Source organism: Apium graveolens, chromosome 1, assembly GCF_009905375.1.
Source record: "Apium graveolens cultivar Ventura chromosome 1, ASM990537v1, whole genome shotgun sequence".
Lineage (NCBI taxonomy): Eukaryota > Viridiplantae > Streptophyta > Magnoliopsida > Apiales > Apiaceae > Apium > Apium graveolens.
In genome coordinates, this window is record NC_133647.1 from 160,378,045 (window position 1) to 160,384,778 (window position 6,734).

General features: G+C 34.9%; 1 non-coding gene across 1 annotated transcript; it reads right to left on the reverse strand.

The window, feature by feature from the left end:
* Positions 1 to 6,403: 6,403 nt before the first annotated feature.
* Positions 6,404 to 6,508, reverse strand: LOC141680849 (small nucleolar RNA R71). Its single transcript, XR_012558432.1, has one exon. It is a non-coding gene; the product is annotated as a small nucleolar RNA R71 (small nucleolar RNA).
* Positions 6,509 to 6,734: the final 226 nt, after the last annotated feature.

Below are 6,734 nucleotides of genomic sequence, written 5' to 3' on the forward strand. Positions count from 1 at the left end.
ATATCAAAAGTAAGTTTGATTACCGAACATTATTTTTTAATAAAATAAAGAACCGAATAAACCTTATTCGATTAATAGTTTTGAAAACTATAACCATATATATATAAAAATATATATATATATATATATATATATATAAAATCTACTCGGGATCCTCGACTCCCGGTTTTAGAAAATGTTTTCACCTTTGGGTCCCTATACTAAGGGTATATGCAAATTACCGCTATTCTCTAGCATAGGTATTATCAACTGAACCAACAGATATATATGGCAAGAATACGAAACAGGCATGCATATGTACCATATCACATGCTACAATATATCGCAAGAATTTGCTAATATAACCATCATGCATCTATTACAAGATAATGCATATACAAGTGTATACATCACAACAACAGTATAACGGGTAGAAAACTTGCCTGAGCGACTGGGGGTGATAAAAGGCTCGGGACGAGTCTGGTAACCTATAAATAACAAGTAAGTTGGAATTAAACCAAAGTCACTTGTAAATCTATACTTTAACTAACTTAGACTCTAACGCTTGTTTTGCGCTTACTGATTCTCTTAAGTCACTCGAGTACCCTCGGCTCCACCATTTTTAATAATTTAACCATTACAAGTTTTAAGGAGATTCCTTCGCGAGTGTCTTATCAACTGCCTAACACTCTTACCATAATTGTTTCGTACACTAATTAACCCTTTTTGGTCTTTAATCTATGTTTCAAATTAAGGCGAAGGGAAAAGTTTCGTTCGCGAAACGCCGTTACTTAAAACGGTCGTTTCTCCTAAACCGTACATCGGAATCAAACGAACTTCATATCAAAATGAAGCTCGTAACATGAACTATCTAAACATGGCAATGGTAATAATCTAGCAGGGAGTTCTCGGGTCCAAATGTTATGAACAAAAGCAGTCTAAAGTAAATCGGACATTACGACGGCTATGTTTACGCGATTTCCCAAATTTAAATCAATTCAAAACAACCACAATTCAACCCCAATTCACAACCCAATCAAAACTCCATCCATATTACTTTACAACAGCCCCAAATCAACTCATTATAATCAATTTACTTAATCCTAAAACTTGAATTTAAACTATACTACATTCTTTAATCAAATCACAAGATTTCAACATTCCAATCTCCACCATTTCAACCCAACTCTAAACCATCTATCATTAAGCTACTCTAATGCCAAAACAACCAAAATCACCCTAATATACAAAGTAAAGCTAGGGTTTGGAGATGATATACCTTCCTTGAAGTGGTGTGAGTAGCTAGGAAGCCTTAGGAAGCCTTGAGGAGTCTTAGGAATGCTTGGATCTTAAAGGAAAAGCAAGAAAAATCAAGTTAAAAACCTTGAAATCACTATTCATTGTCTTCTTCATTGATTTATTGGAGAAGATAGAGAATGAATGGGATGCTTAAACTCATAATATAGCCATATCTATGCATAAGGAATACTAGGGAATTATCTTACCAATTTAGGAGGCTTGAATCTTGGTTTTTGAAATTTCTTCCCTTTAAAATTGTAAAAAGCCGAGAGCAACTCTTGGTGAAGAGAATAGAATTTTCTTTTGTTTTGATGAAATGATTTGTTTTGCTTGGTGGATGTAATTTTGTGTTTGTTTTGGTTAATTACCTTTTTAGCCTTAACTTTGTGTGGTTTTAATTCAACCACATCTCCTTCCCTTATGTCATGCTTATGTCATGTTCATGATGTCATCCTCCCCTCCTTGTCCTCTTCTCATTGGTTGGGTGATATCATCCTCTCTAATCCTTTTGATTAACTTCCTAATTGTTTGCCTAATGACCGCTGATCTGTTATACGGTTCACTTAACTTTTGTTTTCGTTTATCGTTGGAGGGATCATACCCGGGATCTTATTACTTAGGTTCCCTTAACCTTTCTCAATATGTTATATTTCTTTTATGATCCTCTCTTATAATCCTTTAATTTAAATCCTTTTTATCCTGTTACCATATACTCAATTCTTTCCGTATCTAGTGGATTTCCGGGAAAAATCAAAGTGTTCGGAATTGGATTCTAACGATCTTTACATACACTTATATACCATAAAGAGTACTAATAAAATCTCAGAATATCCATAACAGAACCCCTACATAGTGTGGCATGAAAAGTTTTCTCATTCAGCTAAAACACTATTCATAAGGGTTACAAAAAGTTCAAAATTTTGGGGGTTATTACAATAAGTAATATAGCACATTTCTGCAAACAACTTTTTGTAGATTCTGTTGTGTACTTTGTGTAGTCAATATGCAGAATAGGTTGATTAATTGTAAATATTAGATGTCTTGTAATTCTGCATAAATGAAATGGAGTCAAGTGTCAAATAACTACCTGACGGATGATCAACAAAGCTACCCGACGGATGATCAACAAGGCTACCCAATGGATAACAAGTATGTACCCGACAGATGATCAATTCAAATATCTGTTGACAGTGACAACACAGTCACATGCATTGGGTGCTTGTAAAAGGAATGTGGCAGCCTGTTTAGCAGGGTTTTGAGAACAAAGAAGCATTACCATTTGCATGCTATTATGAAGATATTCAAAGATGCTGGAATAGAGTAGTGAAACAGCATGAACTTAGACTTGATAGGTTTTGTTTTATTTTCCTGTCTTATTACCATGTAAACTTGGTGATATATAAACCAAGTGTAGCTAGTAGAACAAACAACTAAGCAAACACATTTTAGAAGAGAAATAGAGAAGGATGTAACTGTTAAGAATTTCTCAGTAGTTTGTTTGTTCACTTGTAAAAGCAGTTGTGAGCTATTCAAGCTTCACAGGGTTCTCTCGATATATATATATATATATATATATATATATATATATATATATATCTGGTGGATACATTCAAATCCACCAGAATGTTTTAAAGACTTGTGTTTTTATTACTTTTGTTTTGATTTATATAATTCTTTCATTTCCGCACATTGCAAATCAAACAATTATATATTATTGAGTTAGAACAGTTTTAAAAATCTGAAAAAGAAGCCAGAATTACATTCAACCCCCATTTTGTAATTCTTGTTGTATTGTTAGGGAATAACAGTATGATTAATTACTTTTAATTTGTTTTGATGTCTAAGCAAATTGAAATGCAACCAGAGTAAAATTTGATATTTCGTGTCAAAGATGAAATTTTGGCTAAGTCAGGATTTACATCTCGACGGATGTTCATTATCCGCTGAAAATGAATATCCGTTGAATTTTATTGTATCATCCGTTGAAATATCAAATATTATTCTAGGTACTTTTAATCCTTATCCATCGAATTATTCTCAATCTTAGCCGTTAATTCTAGGCATTATCCGTTGAGTTTACTTACAGCCTGTAAGTATACTTTGATGGATAGTCATGAGAATTTTGACAGTTTTCTTTATTCTTAAACGGCTATTTTGGGCTAATTTGATTGGTTACTTTATTTTTGCTTTTATTTTTTAACCGTTTATTTTTGAGATAGTATAAAAGCAAATTTTATTTTTCATTTTTACTTTTATCTTTCTCAAGCAATATCTCTAACTCTTTCATCTCCAAAGCAAAAGCTTTCTTCTCTGCAATTACTCTTATTCTCAGCAATGGCACTAGTAGTCAAGATCATGTCCCAAACTGGATTTGTTTATGAAGAATAAATTCGTCGCACTGGTGAACAAGGAGATTATAGCTTCTGAAGATTACCACAAAATAATGGATTTCATTCAAAGGTGTACACTGAAATATGCTATATTGGAGTCTCCTGTCATCTATTTTGAAGTGGTTGAGGAGGTATGGACCAGTGCTGTTTACAACTCAAAGGAAATAACAATTACCTTCACTCTTAAAGGTAAAAATACTGCATAAATAGTGATATAATTCGTGCTTATTTTCGATTGCCTGAGAATAATACACTAGTTCCACACACTGACACAGATGTAAGCTCAATGCTTATTTCTGTGGGTTATTCTTTTGACCCTGCCAAGCTAGCTGAGGTTAGAAGAAAAGGCCTTAGAAAGGAGTGGAGCTTTCTCCGTGACTCTTTTATTAAAGTGTTTTCTGGAAAAATTAGTAACTTTGATGTTGTGACTTACTCACTTGTTAACATGCTATATATGTTGCTTAATGACAAGTACCATAACTTCAGTGAGTCTGTCCTGTACGAGTTAGGTTTTAAGCTAGGAGACATTAAGAAAAGGTCTAAAAATATAGATAATTCTAGATTCTTTATGTTTCTAGCTAATTTTGTTTCTGAAGATCTTATAATTGAGAACCAACCAACAAGCTTGATTGTTGGGTTCAAGAAAGAAGGGTTATTGCTGATTTGAACAGGGAAAACAACCTTAGTGAGGTTCCTCAAGTCTACTTGCCAATCATGGAGGGGCCTCAAGTAAGTGAGGTAAATGCTTCTATTCCTAATTGATAAATGGATTTTATATCTACTTGGAACACTTCATTTCAGGCTTAAGTTGGTGTTTTGGACTCAAGTTGTTGGTATTTTTGATGTGTTTTTGTGTTTGTGCATTTTAGGCATCATTTAAAGGAAGAAAGGAGCTTTTCAAAGAATTATTCTGAAAAAATATCAGAATTGGAAGCCTAGGCCATTCTCAAGTTGTAGAGAATCTCATTAGCTTCACGTGGGCAGTTGAATCGCCTAATTCTGACGAGCAGAACTCAAGATTTGGCCAAAATAAGAATTGTCAGAAATTTTCCAGAATATCAGCGTGGCCGCCCCTGAACCAGCGCGCTCGCGCCGCTGAAAACACTATTTCAGCATAGCCGCGCCCGAAAACAGCGCGCCCACACCTGGTTTCTGTACCATAATCTTAATTTTAGTCGAAATTGAAGATTTTGAGAGTCCTGGTCATCCTGGAGCCTATATATACCAATAAAAAGACGTTTTTAACAACAAGGAGGCCTGGGAGAGCAATAAGAAGACCTAGAGAGCACGAGAAGGCTACGGAGAAGAAGACCTTTGTTTTTTTTGATTTAGGCGATACTTGGATGCTTGTTTTCGATTTGTCTTTGAACCCTCGTACTCTTATATTGTTTATTATCATGCTTTCATTGGAACCCATGGTGACGATGTGTTCGGTTATGAACTAATCATTATCGTGGGGTTCTAACGGATTTACTTATGGATTTCTATAGTTAATTTGTTCGATATCTTGGTGTGTGGTGATTGATTGATATCCTAGTACTGGCTGTGTTTATTCGTCTTATATGCGTAGCTAACATATAAGATAACGTGTTAATTTCTATTGAAGTGAAAGTGAATATAGAGATTTAGAACTTACCATGCTAACATTGGTTCATGTATAATTATTATGCATGATTTGTAGGTAATTTTAACCATCTTACTTGCCCTATATAATAACGATAGATAACTTGTTCATTAAACCTTTATGTTGTCATATTCTATAGACATATAGGGTCTCAACATATTTGATGTCTATTCAGCTTCTATCTCTTTTGTGGATGCTTGGTAGTAGGGTATTCGTACAACGAAAGTTGGCTTTTACTAGTTTCATGTTATCTGATTAGTGTCATCACCATTACATGTTAAGGTTAAGAACAAAAAGGCTATTGAATGAAGTATTTAATAAAGTTAGGATCCCATGTTTGTCTCATATAAGTAATTGAACCTCAATTCTCTTAGTTAATGTTATTTAGTATAATTTCTTAGTTTAATCAAAACCCAATTTGTTATTTGTCTTAGCATTGAGCGATAACCATACATTGTTGTATAGGTGCATAAATTGAACTTTACCTAAACCAGTCTCTGTGGGAACGAATCCGATCTATATCTTATACTACTTGCGAATGCGTATACTTGCTTGTATTATTAGCGCATGTTTTCGCCCTATCAAGTTTTTGGCGTCGCTGTCGGGGAATCGGTGTTAATTTTTAGTTTATGTGCTTGTCATCAGTGGTCGTTAAACTTCACTGACTCAGACTCTTTTACTTTCATGGTTTACTTATTGTGTTTCAGGTACTCATTACAACGGAAGATCCAGCAGCACGAACGAAAGCCTTGATGAATTTTTCTCAATCCAAGATCAATGACATTCAATCTAGCATTGTCAGGCTAGCTATCACATCTAATACCTTTGAGATCAAGCCTGGCATAATTCAGATGGTACAGAATTCAGTCAAGTTTGGGGGTTCTCCAACAGAAGATCCAAATATGCACATCAGGGATTTCATAGAGATCTGTGACACCTTCAGGTTCAATGGAGTTTCTGAAGATGCTATAAAGCTGAGGCTTTTCCCATTCTCTCTGAGGGATAAAGCTAAGTGCTGGTTACATTCTCTACCAGCAGATTCTATCACCACTTGGGAGGATCTTGCTCAAAAGTTTCTTACTAAATTTTTCCCTATGGCGAAGACAACTGCAATCAGAAATGCTATTACTCAATTTGCGTAGCAAACGGGAGAATCTTTGTGTGAAGCCTGGGAACGCTACAAGGAGATGCTTAGGAAGTGTCCTTATCATAGAATTCCTGATTGGATGATCATCAATTGCTTCTATAATGGTTTGGGAGCACAGTCAAGACCCATGCTCGATGCAGCATCAGGTGGAGCATTATGGGAAAAGAGTTATGAGGAAGCTTATGATCTAATTGAACTGATGGCTGCTAATGAATATCAGTATCCAACCCAGATATTGCCACATGGTAAGGTAGCAGGAGTTCTTGAAGTGGATACAACTACATCTATCACTGCT